The sequence below is a fragment of the Lathyrus oleraceus genome, chromosome 3 (genome assembly GCF_024323335.1).
Source record: "Lathyrus oleraceus cultivar Zhongwan6 chromosome 3, CAAS_Psat_ZW6_1.0, whole genome shotgun sequence".
NCBI classification, from domain to species: Eukaryota; Viridiplantae; Streptophyta; class Magnoliopsida; order Fabales; family Fabaceae; genus Lathyrus; species Lathyrus oleraceus.
Window position 1 is genome coordinate 215,795,150 of NC_066581.1, and position 19,803 is coordinate 215,814,952.

The window sequence follows — 19,803 nt, forward strand, 5'->3', positions numbered from 1 at the left end:
ACTTTAAATAAATAAATAAATAACAAACAGAAAATGAAATTTGATTTTATTATATGTAGTGAATTATTTTAGTCTGTTTATGTAAGTAACTTTGTTTTGAATTAGAAGTATCATCACTTCTTTTGTTTTTTAATTCTGATTCTTCTGTTTGAAAACCAAAACATTCAACTTTCCATGTTACCCTCTTTCCATTACTTTAGTTGCAATCTATATTTCTTTATTTTCAATGTTATTCACACCCTCTAATTAAATTAAAGGGTCAAAATGCTTCAATCAAATCAGTCTTCAAAGTATGTGGACTAAAGTTGACCCACAAGCCCTAACTTCTTTTCAATTTTTTAAAATAATTTTAAATTTTATAACATCATACAAAATAGTTTCAAAATATTATGGGCCTACAGAAAAATTGTGTCACAAAACTCATGATACTAATATTTTGGGCCTTATCTAAATACTTTATTGATCACATATTTTGTATAAGTGTTAAATTATCGTGGGTTGCTCTTATGAATATCGAAATTGTCCTTTTATCATTCTGGAAGTACATCTTTGGATGTTCTTTAATGCACACCAAAACACATTGTAAATGAGACATATCCAATTGGTTTTGTATGAACTGTTGTTACTGTGAGGGGTTAATATGTAATTGTACTTCTAAACTCACCCCATTTTATTTAAAAAGATATTAACATGAGATAATTTTGAACTACATTTTCGTACAAACCCTTTTTTAAGTGATTTATTAAATGAAACATGGTTAATTGAGAACTGATTTTTCATAGAAACCCTTTTTTATTGATTTACTAAATGAAACATGGTTAATCCGGAAGTACATCTCTATAATATTCTTTGAGACATGATTGAGTTTCTAAGGTCCATATTGATCTAAAAATTGTATAAATATGGGTGTCTCTCGTGTTGTTAGCAAAATCACCATAGAATGTCTCAATATTCATATCTCGCGTTTGCCTACTACAACGGTGATAAGTCTTGAGTTTAGGTTCACAGAGATCATTTGTCTTGTCGATTTGAAATCCAAACTAGAGAATCTATTATGATACCAAGACAATCGAAGAATTTGTGAAGCTCTATTATCATTCACCCTCGATTGACAACGAAGGAAAGATACAATTCAACAAGTCTGAGTTGAAGACGGGTGAATATTTAACTGTAATGTGGAGTATATTAATCGTTATAAAACAAAGGGTTGAATCGAGGTGTATGCAAAGGTTGTAAGATCGACCAAAATTATTCTAAATATATTGAAACATCCTCAACCATCACTTGATGATGAAATGTAATGTTAGAATTACGTTAACAATTATGTATATGATGTTACATATTTTATGTATGTCATAATAATGATTCATGTTAATTTATATTGTTCTTCCCATTTCTGCATTTGTTTCTAATTTCAGAAAATAGTTAAGATTTCATATATATGTTTCTGTAACAACTACAAAACTAAAGTTCCAAATTTGTTCAGATTTGTTTTGGCCTGGGTTGAGTATTGTCTGAGGTGTGGAATTTTTTGGTGCATACGGAAGTGCAGTTCAAAATTTTAGGGACATTATTAGTTTTTCACCGAGGTTTGTGACCACCTCTAAAAGTGCATTGAGCAACCCCAAATTATTGTTTGATCTAACTTAACAACCAAATTTATAAAACAATTCAGGTGCCCATGCAATAGGTGTTTTTCATTTCTCATCAATTTCGAACAGGTTGTATAATTTTGCTAGCAAGGGGGATCAAGACCCAGATATTAACGGTGAATATGTTACAAATTACAAAAAATAAAATAAAATAAGTGCAAGGATATAAATGATCAAACCAAATTTATTGAAATAGATCCAGAAAGTCGTAATCAATTGATCTTGATTGTTTCAAGCAAGTAGTTAACAATGTTAGTCCAAATACCATAATTATGTGTTGTAGTTCTTCTTAAAACCTTTGGTCATTCAATATGCAATTATAACAATCAAGAAATAGAACAATCTTGAAAAAGAAATAATAAAACAAAAACAAACCACATGATTTTGAAGTCGTTACGGTTGTAATGACCATTACAAGCAAGTCTTGATGCTTCCTGTTTTGCGTTGATTTTTTTTGGATATTTGAAATGTTTGGGATAATTACAGTCATAATGGCCATTATGGACTTGCCGTAACTTTCGTTGTTTTGACTGGAAACCTTGTTTTTTTTTCTCCTAAAGACTAGGGATCATTACACTCGTAATAGGAAAATTTTACTTCATACCCCTACAGTTATACCCATACTCCTACATTTTATTAAAAATGTCAATTTTATCCTTGTTTGTTTTTAATCAATTTACCATTTCACTTCTTACCATTCATATGAGACTTCCAAAAATTTCACTCAAGCATAGTCACACCGGAAGACTTTTAGAATGACTTCTGGTATGTTTGTTTCCATTCCGGAAGACTTATCAAAAAAGTTTTGGTGTATCACAAAACTAGTTCCGAAAGTCTTACAAAAGAGATCTAATTTTATAGGAAAAAATGAATTGTACCCGAACACTTTACGAATGTTTTCCAGTTTATACTTTTACGTGTACAGGAACACATTTAGAAAGTTATTTGGGTTGTTCATTTTGTTTACCATAACTCTTTATGAAGATATCCGGTTTGCTTTATTAAATGAATTTTTTTTACAATTTTTTTATGCAACAGGTATGGAAATTTCTCCACAAATATGCGATAAAAACCAAATATGTGTAGATACTTCAGATATTTTTTCAACTACTCAAAGATTTGGTACACGAGAAGAGGTGATAAGGTGAATTAAAGAGGTTGAAATTCAAAATAAAGTAATTGTTATTATCACCATTTCGGATACTGAAATAGGCAAGAGAGGGAGAAGTAACAAATTAATATTTGATTGTGATAAAGGTGGAAAATACAAGGATACTGATAGTGGAATTCAAAGTGAGATAAAAAAATGTGGATGTCAATTTAAAATCAGGTCGACTCCGGCGAAAGATAGGTTTGGATGAAAGGTTGATGTAAAATGTGGATTTCATAACCATGGTTTACCGGATAGATTAGAAGGTCATTCATTTGTTGGTAGGTTGACAACGGATCAGAAGCATCATGTTGTTGATTTGACAAACAGACATGTTCCACCTAGACACGTATTTTTTTTCTTGCAAGAGCGAGATCTATAGAATTTCACTCGGATCACGCAAATATATAAGCATAAGAGTATGATAGAAAAAGAAATCAAATATCCTAGAAGTGAGATACAATATTTATTTAAGCTTATTGAGGATGCAAACTATGTTTATTGGAGTAGAAAAAGAGATGACTCAGAAGTTGTGAGAGAGATATTTTGGGCCCATCCAGATTCAGTTAAGTTGTTGAATATTTTTTCTATTGTGTTAGTTATGGATAACACCTATAAGACAAAAAAATATAGGCAACCTCTGTTTGAAATTGTTGGTATTCCATCAACCGAATTGACTTTTGTTGTCACATTTGCGTATATGGAGTCCGAGCAGACTGAGAATTTATTTGGGTGTTGGATAAGCTTAAACAATTGTTTATGAAGAAATATTTGTGTCCACAAGTAATTTTGACAGATAGAGATCTTGCTTTGATGAAAGCAATTGAAATTGTGTTTCCAATGTCAATTGATTTTCTATGTCAATTTCACATTAACAAAAATGTTGGTGAAAATGCAAGAAATATATGGTTAATGACATACAAAAGACGATCGACACATTATGGATGGAAGTTGTATGGGCTAGTGATGAGATTGAGTATGACCAATGGTTGTAACAACTTGAGGGCTCCAAAACACTCCTCTGATGTTCAAGTGAAGCAGACAAGAGATGCCATCCGGAGTAATGCTCATCTCACCAAACGACATGTGAAGTGATATTGTCTCTAGATGTCATCTCTCCACAAATGTGGATACCAGGTTTGTATCTATCTTTGTCAAACTGGTTCTCTGAAATGAAGATAGATCAGACCTAGAAATCCAACTTTACATCTCTCTTAGAAGAGCTTGCGGAATCGTCGATGTCAGCTTCAACCCATTTCTAGCAACCTTCAACTCTTTCTTCAGACTTCTCTCATGAAAACAATTGAAAGTACACATATTATAAAACACAACATTAAAAATTTGAATATTATTCAATATCAAATACACAACGTTTACTTACCTCACTGAACCATAAATGTCTAGCAATATGTTGCTTGTATTTTACCAAAAGAAACGTGTCGTAAGACCCTCTTGAAAAGCCAACGGGATGTGTTGTGGATGCAGATGCACCAATATGCTCTTCCTCACCAGTCCACATCGATGGAGAGCACCATCCTAAACCACGATATGAAATTTTACAGTCATTGCATCGTGTTTGCCCCACTGTCAAAATAAAATATAAAAAAAAATAAAAAATTATTAAAAATAGGAACTGGAACACATTTGAAAGGAGTTCCGGTATGAAAAAATTCAAAAAAACTAAAACACTGTTAAGAAGATTTTCGGTCAAAATATGGTCAAACCGGGAGACAACTCAAATGAGTTCCAGTGTATATACCAAAAACTGGAAGACGTTTTCACTGAGTTTCGATTAACTTGTAAAAACCGGAACACTTGTTGAATCTATTTCGGTTTGAAAACTGTGAACCAGAAGACTTGAGAAATGTGTTCCGATTTGCAGCGAGAGAATTTCGATTTCGAAAGACTTTGGCGAGAGTAAAGTGAAAATGAAAATTTCTGAAAATATAACTTATTTATATGAAGGTATTTTGGTCTAAAAAATTTTAATGTAGGGATATGGGGATCATTTGATGGGATATAGAGTAAAATTTTCTCATGATAACCATTAAAGATTGTCTATAATTCTCATGAACTTTGATCCTTCAATCTTTTTTATACTCCTGAAGCACAAGGGAAACAACAAAACAATAATAAAACAATGCAAAATAGATACTAAAATGACAAAATTAGACAAAAAAAAACCATACTTATCAATATGAAGGTAATTAAAACTTGATCATTAAACCGACATATGCAAGGGTTTAAAATTTAAAGTTTTGGACGGGGTCGAACCAAATTATAATGAAATATAATTTTTCATTATTATAATATTGTATATCTTATTATAATAGGATATACTACAACATTTTTATATTTTTATTAAACTTAGATTATTATAAATTTACAAGATTTATTTTACATATGTCAAAATAATAACTAATAATTAATCTTTGATTAATGTAATGTTTAAAAAAATATAGATTTAATGGTACTTGATGGTACTCTACAAGACCCCTAATTTTTTTTTATTTGATCTATTAGATATAAGCCCATTTGATAACTACACTTATATAGAAAAATAAGAAGAGAAAACTATAATTTCGGTTTTGAAGTTCAAATTATTAATCTCTTTCTTTTCTTTTCTTTTTGTCAAGTAAAAATTTAGTGTCGGACTTTTGAGACTTCTTAAAATCGAGTCAAGCCTCAAAATTCAAAATTGTACTCCTTTCATTTTTTATTATAAATTGTTTTTTATTTTTCACATATATTAAAAAATATAATAATTATGATATAAAAAAAAGAAATTATGAAGAATTTTATAAAATTGTCATTCATTAATAGTATTGGAAAGACAAATTGACATAATTGAAATGAGAGAGAATAATAAATATTTAAGAGTATAATAAAAGACATAACATTAATAATTTATTAGTATTATAAAATGACTTATAATATGATATAAAATATTTTTACAAAACGACTTATAATAAAAAATGGAAGTAGTTCTTCACATTAAATTTCTTCCTTTCATTTATTAAAAAACTTTCTCATTCTTTATGCAAAACAAACCCTCACACCAAACCCCCACTCTAATATTTTATGCTACACACATTTAGTTGGAATATATATATATATATATATATATATATATATATATATATATATATATATATATATATATATATATATATATATATATATATATATATATATATATATATATATATATATATATATATATATATATATATATATATTACACCGAAGGTCGTATTATCTTACTATTCTCTATTACATTGCCCCTTCCCCTAACAATGTTACTTCTAAGATTCATCATGTTAATACTTCTAATATTTGGCATCTATGTCTAGGTCATCATTCACACATTAATAAAAAAAATTCTTTATCAAATTTTTATAAATCTATAACACCATGTAACTATTGCTTATTAGCCAAACATTAACAACTCCCATTTTTTTAATAGTAACTCTCTTGCTTCTTACTGTTTTGATTTAATCTATATAGATATATGAGTCCAATATTTCACGCCATATATATTCGGTTATAAATACTTTCTAAGTATCGTATGATCGATCTTGTTGGATTAATCTTATGCGTTTGAAATATCAGACATCTAGTCATGTGAAATCTTTTGTTACATTTATTCAATCTCAATTTCATTAAATTGTCAAAACAATGAGAACTGATAATGAACCCGAATTTCTCCTCATAGATTTTTATAAAGTTCACAGGATCCTACATCAAATTTCTTGTGTTGACACCCCTTAACAAAATGGGATTGTTGAGCGGAAACATCAACATCTTTTAAATGTAGCTCGGTCTTTGCTTTTCCACTCTCATCTCCCTAAAAAAAATTGGGCTCATGCCATTAAACATGCGGTTTACTCAATTAATTGTCTTCCATCTAAATTTTTACATCATAAATCTCCTTACTTCATCATGCATCAAACTTTGTCGAATTATTCTTTGTTAAAGTTTTTTGTTTACTTAGCTTATGCTACTAGCCTCAAATATAGTAGAAATAAGTTTGACCCTAGAAGTAAAAAATATATTTTTCTTGGTTACCAACAAGGTGCCGGAAGGGATGTTCTTTTTGATCTCATAAGTAGGAAATTATTTATCTCTAGGGACAAATACATCTATGAAAATATTTATCCATATCCCATACGTCCTCATAATTCAACAACGACAACTACACCCCCAACCCCAACACTGATATCCTAAGATTATCCCACTGACTACGGGATCTATACCTTAACCCTAACATTAATAGTCCTACTACACAACAACCCCTAACACCACCAACTAATAACACACACAACCCAAATAGTCCTACTAACAACAACCCCTAACACCACCAATGCAATACACACCCAACAACAAATCCTTCACCTTCAAACATACATTCCTACTGCTTAACAACCCAACCATAGCATACACTTACCTGAACAAAACTAAAAGACTGTTGGAAATCCCCCAAAATCTATGGAGAATTTCAATCAATTTTGATGAACAAGATTGTTATTACCCATACAATAGCAATGAAAAGAAAGGAACAATGGAGAAAGAGAGAGTGTATAGAACGATGAAGGAGAAGAGTAATATAATTCTATAGAGTTTCTCTCTGCCCACAAACTGCGGAAAACTTCTTATTCACTTTGCAACCGCAAAATACTGTAAATACAATGTTATGAATGCTCTATTCACTTCTATATGAAAATAAGAGCTACTCCCTCTATCTATAGATTTAGGTTAACTTGGACCTCAAGCCAAAACCCAAAACTATAAAAACCCAAAATTATAAAAGTCCAAAATAGCTAACACTACTTAACACACTAGGTGGTTGGACACTTCCTTGCTCTGTCGAGTAGCCTGCTTCGACACAAGGAATTACAATTCAACACACCACCTAATTCATTGTGTCTAAGCTATCTACATTCATCACAGCTCTTAGCCTTCTGGACACTTTGACCTGCACTGCCTTCGTTATGATGTCTGCAATCTAATTCTCAGTTTTACAGTGTTCCATATTCATCTTCCCACCTGATACCTGCTCTCGAAGATAATGGAACCTCATTTCGATGTGCTTGCTTCGGCCATGTGCTATCATCCACTTCGAATCTTTCAATGCCTCAACTGCATTGACAGGTTCGACATCTGCGTAGAAAGCATAATGTACCAGCTCACCTTCTTCATCGACCATATAATATGATGTAATCACACATTCTTGCAACCTTGCAGGCATGTGTCTCGTTCTTTGAGGTTTGCTTGCACTTGCTTCACCTTTGACTTCTTCCTGTCGAACTTCTCTTTCGATTTCACTAGCTGGTTCATCATAAAAGATTCTCACTGGATCTTTCTTAACATTCTCAGTCCAATCCCATTCTCTAAGCTCATCTATGATCACGTCTCTGCTGATCACCACCTGCTTATTTACTGGATCGAACAACTTGTATCCTCCAGTCGAATGATATCCTATCAGGATCATCTGACTGGACTTGTCATCAAGTTTTCTTCTCACTGATATGACACATGTTTATGTGCTATAGATTCAAACACCCTCAGATAATTCAAGCTAGGCTTGACACCAGACCAACATTCTTCTGCCGTGATTCCTTCTAGCTTCTTCGTCGGACATATGTTCAGGATATATGTCACTGTCGACAAAGCTTCTCCCCATAATTATTTGGGTAGATGCTTGCCTTTCAACATACTTCTAACCATATTCATGATGGTTCTATTCTTCCTTTCTGCGACTCCATTCTGTTGTGGAGTGTAGGGTGGCACCACCTCATGCATAATCCTTTCTTTCACACATAATGCATTGAAATCTTTCGACACATATTCTCCACCACCATCAGTTCTCAAAATCTTGATCTTTCGACCGCTCTATCTTTCGACCATAGATTTAAACTTGGCAAATACCTCAATCACTTCACTTTTCTTCTAGATCAGGTAAAATCATAATTTTCGACTGAAATCATCTATGAATGTAACAAAGTATTTGTTACCTCCAATCGAATCCACCTGGAGAAGACCACATACATCAGAGTATATGACTTCAATAATTTCCTTCGACCTGCTTCCTCCATCCTTACTGAAGTTGTTCTTATACTGCTTTGCCTGCACACATTCTTCACACACTTCATTTGGAATGTCGATTTCTGGTAATCCTGAAACCATATTTCTTCTCTTCAAATCTCTGATGTCTTTGAAATTGAGATGGCCAAGTCTGTAATTCCATATCCATTCATCTCTGCTGGCTGCTGTTGCAAGGCACTTATGCTCCATCACATTTAGTTCAATCTTGAAGGTTCTATTCTGAGACATTGGAGCCTTCAAGGTCAACCTTCCATTTGAGTCGAGAACTCTCATCATCTTATCTTTGATCGACACCTTGTAGTTCTTTTCGACCAACTGCCCTATGATGAGCAAATTACTCTTCATGCCTGATATGTACAACACATTTGGAATTACTGACCTCTTACCATCTTTCCTCATAATCAGAACATCATCAACACCTTTAGCTGCTAGAGTGTTGTCATTTGCAAATTTCACCATGTTCTTCATTGAGGGCTTTATGTTGACAAACCAATCTTTTCTTCCAGACATGTGTGATGAGCATCCTGAGTCCAAGTACCACTGGTCCTTGAATCTCTCTTCTTCTCTTGTTGTAACCATCAACAACGTCTCTTCTTCTTCATGTTTCGCCAGTTTTGCATAAGTTTCTTGATTCTTATGCTTTTCTGGACAATCACTAGAATAGTGACCATAATTCTTACGCATATCAAGGCTTGTGGAGCATGGATCCACGAAGAATGAACAAGTTTGATGAAGATTTGATGGAGAAAAGATAAAAAATGCTTGATGAAGTTTTGGAGAGTTTGAGAGAATTTGGAGGGAAAAGTTGTTATGGATCTTGAAAAGTGTGATATGGTTAACAAATTCTGTTATGCTTAACAATATATACCAATGTTAATCCCTTTCTTAATCTCAATTAACAAAACCAAGTGATTAGTGTTAATTGCATTTTCAATGAAAGTCCAAAAATGACCTTCTCCAATTATGCACCATGACAGCTCATGACAGTTCACACAAGTCACATTTTGCATTTGGAGTGTGTTGGCATTGGTCTCATGTCCAAATTCCAAGTATTTCTCAAAATCACATGTTCACACCAAAAATGCACTTAAATCCACTTGAAATTTGACTTTTTGCTATGAGTATTTTTGATGAATTTGGACCATACACCATGAAAGTACATGTGAAATGGGGTTTGCTCATAAAAAGATCACTCAAATTGGACATTCCATGTGAAAGTTATGCCACTTTGATTATAGGCATTTTTGGAAAATGAATGGACCATAACTTGTCAACCATACATGGGAATTTCAAGTTCTTGGACGTTTTGGAAATGTGAGAGCAAGATATACAACTTTCATGTTGGACAAATTTTCATTTGAAGCTTTTTTGGACATGTAATTTTGTGGTGAAAAACTTTCCAATTTTGGAAACTTTCATTACAAGTCACTTTCTATTTTTGGCAATTTTCCATCTGATTTTATTTTCTTCATTCTTGATGTTTTAAATGTCAAATGAAACTTGTTTCAACATGAATGAAGTGTATCCAACTCTCTCCCACCTCCAAATCCATAAAATCAAGCACAGTTGACCATAGTTGACTTTTTCAACTGATAGATGAATTTGGCAATGCACTGATCAATCCGAGCCCCAATCTTCTGATGTAATGGCTCAAGTATGAAACCCTAGCTTCCATAAGCTCAATACAATCATGAAATCATCCCCATATCCATTGTAGACCCCATCTCCTTGCTATGCCCTGATTGGCCCAATGCAACTGATTAGGGTTGACCAGTGGTCAAAACCCTAATCCCAAGGTAGCTGATCAATCTCTTGAACCTTCTGGATGGTATCAAGACCATGATGATGATGATGTATCATTTCAATCAAGATGAATACCAATCTCCTTGAGAAACCCTAATTCATAGCCCAATCCTCAGATGGCTAATGATCAGTCAATAAAACCCTAGACTTGCATCTCCACCTCTTATCTTCTGACCAAGACTTAGGAGGATGATTGGCACAATGTAACCACATGATATGCAATATGCAATGCCTAATGACCTAAAAATGCAATTCAATATGTTAAGCTAGTCCCAAGAGAGGAGGGCAAATTTTGAGGTGTTACAGTTGCCCCTATTCAATCCACTGTGAACCTGTCGATATGAATAGCCTCGGCTTTCAGATGATCAGGATGAAGAGTGATTGAATACCAAGAACAGACGAACAATTTGCACTCTGATGGGAAAATAATTAACAACGCCTGTCAGAATCGGCGAAGAAACAAAATCTTGAAACAAGAATCCGTCTGGTACGGAGAAAGTCGGCCTGAATACCAATATAAATGGTAACACAGGGATAACCATGGCCTGAACACCACATCCGCTGGGGATTATTATTTTCTTTTTTATGCTTTTCTTGAACCCCGAAATTTTTTCTTCTTTTTCATATTCATGGTCTGAACACCACCTTGGTCTGGATACCGCCTCGGTCTGAACACCGGAAAACTGGTCTGAATACCACTTCGGTCTGGATACCGGAAAATTGGCCTGACTGCCACTTCGGTTTGGATACCGGAAAATAGGCTTGACTGCCACAAGCTACATCGATCTAAATGTCGGAAGCTTCTTCGATCTGAAAATCGGAAACTTGGCCTGAACGCCACTTCGGTCTGAATACCGCCTCGGTCTGAACACCGGAAAAAGTACTTCGACCTGAACGTCGGAAACTTCTTCGATCTGAAAATTGGAAAATCTGGCCTGAACGCCACTTCGGTCTGGATACCGGAAAACTCTTCATACCTATCAGTATCGGCGAAGATAACAAAACAATGATAAGTGAACCGGCACACATGCCACAGGCCCATGCTGGGAATAACAACCCATAAACCGGTTGTTCTTTCCTTCAACCCTAGCCAACGAACACTTTGCGTTTTAGCTGGGATTACTCTCTCTTGTTTTTTTCGAACCCCAAAACTTTCTTGGATTAACATTCCCATCTCTGCTTGACAGAAACTTCGATCCAAAATCACGATGCCAAAACTCTTCAGAGTAACACCTTCACCTTTTGGGCAAAACCACCTCTCAAACAAATACCACGGCTTGAGACTAGCGTATGCTTGCCATGATGCATGATTGGCTTTTTCTGCGTAATCTCCATAATGATGGAAATGCTACGCGATTTATTTCTTTCCTATGCAACATGCTATGCTTATTCTACATGATGAATGCATAAAAAGTAGCCCCCTTAAGGGACTCTTCTGAGGAGCACGAGACACTCTGCTGAGGAACTCGTCAATACTCCGAGCTCCACCCCGCTGGGGAATAGCACTGCTGCTGCTGGGAAAAGGTAACCCTTGCTGGGGAAGAACCTCTTTTGCACCCAATCCGCTCGGGAAACTACTGGAGATAAGAACCACCAACACTCTGTGGGGATACAACAGCCTTTGACTTGCTGAGGATATACATCCCAACTCTGCTTGAGAAACCCTCACAGATACCTAGCGACTTCACTGGGGAAATGCTCACAGATAGCTCCACTGGGAAACAGCAACCTCCAGACCTAGCGACTGGAGAAGCATCGATCTGACACCTGCTGGGAATAACCATCCTAACCCTGCTAGGGAAACGAATGCTACTCCGCTGGGGACGACCCATCCAATCCATACGTAGGATACACTGCTGGAGATATATTTCATTGAAACCCGCTCCACTCGGGGATAGCAACCTTCGGGCCTGGCTGCTGAGGAAACACCGTTTTCAACCTGCCGGGGATAACCATCCTGACTCGGCTAGGGGAACCATAGACCTTGGATCTGCTGGGGAGTTAGTCCTCTAATTCTGCTTGGGGATATAGCTGGGGAAATGAGAAAAGCTGGCACAGAACACCCATCGACTCATCGAACCATGGTATCCACCTCCCAATCTCGTATCGGCTTTCCACTTTTGAGAACTCCCAGACTCGTCTGGACCTTTTCTGCTCCATCATCTTGTATTCCCAATCGCTCCGCGCTCGACGGAGAGCGAACTCCTGGGACTTATACAGAAATTTCAATTTTCCGACTTTGAAGAGTCTTCTTGATTAATTTCCAGGATCGTCGTACGTCTCTCGTCGTCTCTTCACCGTTCCTTCAACTCGCCTGTCCCTGATTGGACTCTGCGGGGAATTTCTACAGACTTTCCAGTCTTCCGACTTTGAAGAGTCTTCTTGATTATCATTCAAGGATCGGCGTACGTCTCGACGTCTTCTCATCATCCCTTCATATTCATTCGTCCCTGATCGGACTCCCCGGGGATTTGCTTTCCAACAAGCTTCCACATCACAACCTGCAAGTGAGTGAAAATACCTAACAGTTCCTGCAAAACAGATCGTTAGATAAAATCGTGCCCCAGGCGTGTCAAGATTTCAAAACTTGGGTCACTCATCCTTCCGAATAAGATTTCAAGCTTTCAATCTTATAAGCATGCATTGGAAGGGACCTGTATGTCTTAAAATGCAAGATTCTTTATCACAAACAATTGGATGTTTTTGCAATCAAAGCGGTAATGAAAACAAAAACAAAAATATTTGACTGAATATGCATTTTATTGATTGAAAATTGTGTGGCTCAAATTGAGCAATACAAAGGAAGCAATTCCTGAAAAGAGGTAATTGCACAAAAGGAAAAATCTATCCTAATGGCAATGTGAAACCCGTGACCTCATCGAGTTCCAACTCGGTTACACCCCATATATCCTCAGACTCTCCGCCCTTTCTGCCTTCTGAACAAGACATTTCTGATTGATCCCTACCGGGTACTATCCATGATACTTTAACCAAAGCGCAAACGATCATGCCAGACGCAGTTGTTCATTTCAATCCCTCTTTTGCCTGGACCGCCCTTTCGGGTTTTCAGTCCACCGGGATACCCTTTTTTGCCCAAGTCGCCTTTCCAGGTTTTCGACTTGCCGGGTGTACAATTTTTCTTTTTATATCCCTAATTTTTGCCCGAACCTTTTCTTTCTGTTTTTTGGTTCGCCGGGATGCCCATTTTTGCCTGGACTATTTTATTCTTTTCGTCCAGCGGGTCTCTTTACACAAAGTATTTTTTAACTGCGTCCGCATTCACAGGGGATGGAAAATCCTCGCCATCCATGGTCATTAACAACAAGGCTCCGCCAGAGAAAACCTTTTTGACCACGAATGGACCTTCATAATTGGGTGTCCATTTGCCCCTTCGATCGTTTTGAGGAGGAAGGATCCTTTTCAGCACCATATCACCTACGTGATATACCCGAGGTCGCACCTTCTTGTCAAAAGCACGCTTCATCCTTTGCTGGTATAGCTGCCCATGACAGATGGCCACCAGCCTCTTTTCTTCGATCAGGCTCAACTCTTCGTACCGGGTCCTTACCCATTCAGCCTCTTGCAATTTCACGTCCATCAAGACTCTCAAAGAGGGAATCTGAACCTCAACCGGTAGCACGACTTCCATTCCATATACCAATGAGAAAGGAGTTGCCCCAGTAGATGTATCGAAGATCGATACCCAGGATACAAGCTTCATACTTAATCACACCGTCGGTGCCTTCAAGCGTTATCCGGGCAGCAAAAGCTTATTCACCTTAACCTCCCCCATCAGACATCAGAATCATTCGGATTCAGGGTCAGGCCCCTCCTCCGGGATCGGTTACTCTCAATCTTTCGATCAGAGCACCTCGAGATGTCCTCATCAGGGAACTCAAACTTCCTCGGTTGATAATCCTCAATAGGTTGCTGAGCGAGGTAATCGGACAATACACTCCCCTCGATTGCTTTCTGAGAGATGTACTGGATATCGTATTTAATCAAAATCATTTGCCCTCTTGCAACCCGTCCGGTCATTGCTGGCTCTTCAAAAATCTACCTGATCAGACCTATCTCGAAAATCCACCAAGTGGTATGAATCAGCATATACTGTCTCAGCCGGCGAGCAGCCTATGCCAAAGTACATCAAGTTTTCTCGAACAGTGAATGTACTGTTTCACAGTCGGTAAACTTTTTGCTAAGGTAAATTGCATGCTCTTTTCGACAAGACTCGTCATGCTGACCCAATACACCTCGTAGACCCCTCGAAGGTCGTCAAGTACCAGATTAACAATTGCTCCTTCCACAGGAGGTATCAGAATCAGAGGTTCCTGCAACTTATTCTTTTATTTTTTCAATGCCCCTTGGCAATCATTATTTCACCTGACCGTTTGATCTTTCTTTTTTCAACATTTTGCACATGGATTCACACGTGGCTGTTAGATAAGATGTGAACTATGACATGTAGTTCAATCTACCTAATAGACCACGAACCTCTTTCTTTATTTTTTCGGTTCAGGCATTTCTCTCTTTTTTTTTTTTTTTTTTAAGCAGGATCAACCTCGATTCCTCTCTTACAATGAACCCCCAACATCTTACCGGACTGCACTCTGATAGTGCACTTTACTTGAATTCAACCTCAGTCTGAATTATCTCCACCGGTCAAACGACTTGCCCTGGTCTGCCAGATGCCCCTCTCCTGCTTGGGACTTTGCTATCATGTCATAGCATAGCATTCAACTTCATGATGAATCATATCATGAAACAAAGTCACCATGGCTCTCTGATACAGGCACTGGCGTTCTGCTTCTTTAGAGGACGGTCTCCTTTCCATGGTAGCTTGTGCACAACGACACCGGTATCCGACCCTGGCATATCCTGACATGACCAGGCGAAGGTATCCACATGTCCCTTCAACAGGGCTACCATTCTGCTCTCGACTTGCCTCTGAAGCGGCTCCCAATTTTCATTTCCTTTCTGACCTCGGCGGTGCTTGGAATAACAATCTCGCATCGCCCCTCGTGCGGCTGAATCACCTTCTCCTCTTGTTTAACATCCTGGCTAATTCCAACAGATCACAATCTTCTTCGCCTTCTTCTTCAGCCTGATTGCTCGGATTGTCGAAGTCATATGAGGTGTAACCAAATTGTTATCAACGAGATCCGGAGAATTATTTTTGAATTCGGAACGAGACAAATCAAAAAAAGAGAAAAATGAAAATAAACATTGCCATTTTTATTTGTTTTTAAACTGCAAAAAATAAATGAAAAACAGGGAACACCGCTTTTTGACTGAAAAACATCCATTTATTAATGATGCAGAAATGTTGCAAATTATGAACATGAGGTGGCCCTTACAATGAACCATTACGTGTCGGGCAACACGTATGGCTTTCATGCAAATAAAACTGAAAACAGAAATTATTACTCTTCAAGTAGAGTGACCGTGATGATCTTTTTAGGCCTTCCAGTTCTGGACTTCCATCCCTGGTACGCACGGCTTTATCCAACCATCAAACTTGCAGTTACCATCAGTCTCTTCACCCATCCCATAGGCGTGATCCGAATCTTCAGCAATTGCACTCACCATTGCCTGACCATGTGCCGGCATGGGATTAGCATTAACATTCGGTGATGGCGCAAAATTGATAGCCTTGGAGTCTACCAGATCCTGGACAACATTCTTGAATGCTCTACAGCCCTCAATGTTATGCCCCGGTGTACCAGAATGGAATTCACACTGGGCGTTCTCATCATAATTGGGAGGCCTTTGATCTGATCTTAACGGAACCATCGTCCTTGGCTGAACCAACCCAAGATCCATCAATTTCTTAAACAGAACAGCATATGTCACGGGTGGCCTGTCAAAATGGCGATCAACCCCTTTACCCCTCACTTGATACCCATCTCTCTGTTGAGGTGGCTGACGTTGCTGTCGTGCAGACTGATTACCAGTAGGGGTGGTTACCGCAGTAGTGTGCTGGTAGTAACGATCCCTACCGTGTCCTCTCTGGGCATACACAACACTTGATTCACCCTCATTCTTGCGCTGACTGTTCCCAAATGGCTTATTTGCTCCAGATGACGGAGCATTTCCTTGTATCTTCCCCATTTTCAGCCAACTTTCAATTCTCTCCCCTGCCACCACAATGTCTGCAAAGTTGGTAACCGGGCATCCAACTATTCTTTCAGCAAAAACCCCCTGCAGGGTACCCATGAATAGATCAGACATCTCCCGATCCACCAGCGGAGGTTGAACTATGGCAGCCAACTCCCTCCACCGTTGTGCATATTCTTTAAACCCCTCACTTGACTTCTGAGACATACCCTGCAGCTGGGTACGACTAGGAGCCATATCAGCATTGAACTGGTACTGTTTAAAGAATGCATCCCCAAGATCTTGCCAGCTCTTGACGTCAGCAGACTTTAGCTTGGTGTACCACTCCAGGGATCCTCCGGACAAACTGTCCTGGAAAAAGTATATCCAGAGCTTCTGATCTGTTGTATATGCAGAGATCTTGCGGACGAAAGCTTGGAGGTGAGTTTCTGGACAGGAACTCCCATTGTATTTGTCAAATGCAGGCGCTTTGAACTTCTGTGGGATCACAATCCCCTCAACTAGCCCCATGTTTGACATGTTGACAAATCCCGGAGTAGCATGGCTTTCCAGAGCCCTTACCTTCTCTGCCAGTAACTGAATTTCTTTGCTTTGTGGTTGAACACCATATTGACCGAATGGCTCATTCAGCATAGAGAACTGATCAGCCTCTCTGTCCTTCTCCCTGTCATCATCGACCCCAAAGAAAGGCGGGAACAGACTATCCTTCAGATTATGCCCCAGGTCGGGCCCACCGCCAGTAGCAACACCAAATCCACCAGCATTGTTGTTCACCATACCTACGGTTGCTCTTTTTTCACCGTCCCTGGATCCACCCAGCCCCTGGTTGGACACACCATCCAGGTTAACAGCACTGTTAGCAGCTGAAGCTCGCTCGAGCTTCTCGACCTTATCAGCCAGAGCTTTCTGACCAACTGCAAAACCCTGCATGATGTTGATCAGCTCAGTCATCTTGTCCTTCAGCTCGAGGATATCTGTGTTTGGGAGATCCATTAGTCTGGGTGTATTGCGTCTGGTAAAGTATCTGTGAGGACGAGTCGAGTGCAAGGGTACAACTCTACGAGCGCGAGCAATGGTTCCTGAAACAGTCAAGCACGTTAGAACCCGACACCTACAAAACAGCAAACAGGTTAATATGCATGAATGCAACGTCTATCCATACGAGGAAGCTTCTGTCTTTCGATCCTGGTTTCATCGAGACAGATAATATTTTGACATCCACATTCTGAAATTCAAGATGTCTCTCAACCAGATTCTCAATCAATGATACTCCCCATATGGCTAGACGTAGTTTAAGTGCAGATGAATACAAAATGATGCAGATGTATGAATGCAATGCATTGTGCCATCCTCCAAGTCTTCTGATCATCTGTTGCTCTGAAGCCTCGATCTCTGAACTGATCATAACCATCTGAGGTGCTGCTTAACCATAAATCCGACTCAAGGGTCCCGAGACAAACGGAACTGAAAGATACATCATCACCATCACCAGACAATCTCTGAGCAGATAACTTTGAAAACCTCTGAATCGACCCGGGGAATCCTGAAATAAACGGATCCCCACTGATAAATAACTCGGACAGCACTCCGGCGTCTCAGCAAGAAATGGCCATAAATCCGACTTATAAATAGGACTCTGATCACTGGAACCAAAAGTCACCATCTGAACATGCATCTGAAAGAATCACCCTCCCCTCACAGGTAAATTCTAATCAGGTCATCCTAAGGCGGATAATAGTCTCGACAATCGGGCAAAGATACTCAATGGGTTTGCCCTTTCGGGTGTGCCATTGTAGCTCTCCTGAGATCGTCTAAACCAAAGATCCGGGAAATGATCGGTCACCAGAGTCAACAGTTCAAAAGAGATAATCCGACCTAAGCGGAATGACTCCACCCGGCAGGACTCTCTCAAATGAACCTCGTCCGGCTTGTGGTATGTCACGTCTCCGCATCATGTCGTACAACATGTGAAGAGACATGAGACCACGCTAATCCTAGGTGTGTACTCAGGCCTGGGTATTGGGCCTCACTCAGAACACCCACCCCACATCAGATGAACCACCTGCACAGAGGACGGCAACATGATAGTATGATGCATGCAAATATTTATGCAAATATACATGGTCAGAATAATAAATGCAATAAATAGAGCAACACAAGCAACCTAGACTATCCTAGAGCGCTAGGAGAGACTCGCTTAGGGAAGATGGACCAGCACAGGTCAACATCTCTAGTCCCCAGCAGAGTCGCCAGCTGTCGCATCCGCGAAAAACAACCGGCGAGCTGAAACAAAAACAACACAGAGCCGCCACCGTGCGTTATTTATCCCAAAAGAGGGAAAGGAAACGCTCAGAGTAAACCTGGGAAAAGCATGGTCTCGCGACCAAAGAGAAATGGGATCGGGAGTCGGTTACGCAAGGGGAAGGTATTAGCACCCCTCACGTCCGTCGTACTCGACGGGATCCACGCTCTAAAGAAAGAAAAGGTTGCTAAACAAACAGACATCACACACACACGCCGAAAACAACACAGGTGGGGTTAAGAGGAAGAGAGCTCGATAGGACGTCGCATCCTATGCCTACGTATCTCGTCTGGAACGAGAATCAGAGTTGCCATAGTTCGGCTCACGCACGCCAAACAAGACACACACAAACACAGGCAAACCTGGAACCCGAATGCCAATTGCTGGGCTTGCATCGGCTTCCGAACCAAACAAACACAATCAGGATACGGACAGCCAATCGCTGGGCTTACATCCATATCCTGACACACAAGAGAGTTAACAAGCAAACACACACAAAAAGAAAAAAAAGTGCCCAGAGAGACCTCACACGGTCTCCTGCCTACATACCTCGTCTGAAACGAGGATCAGGGCGATGTAGTTCCCCTGAAAGGGAAAGAAATTCTAGCCAGAAACCAAGGGGAGACACACTACCAGGGAGTTGTACTCGAGCCTAGTGTTATCATGCATCATTG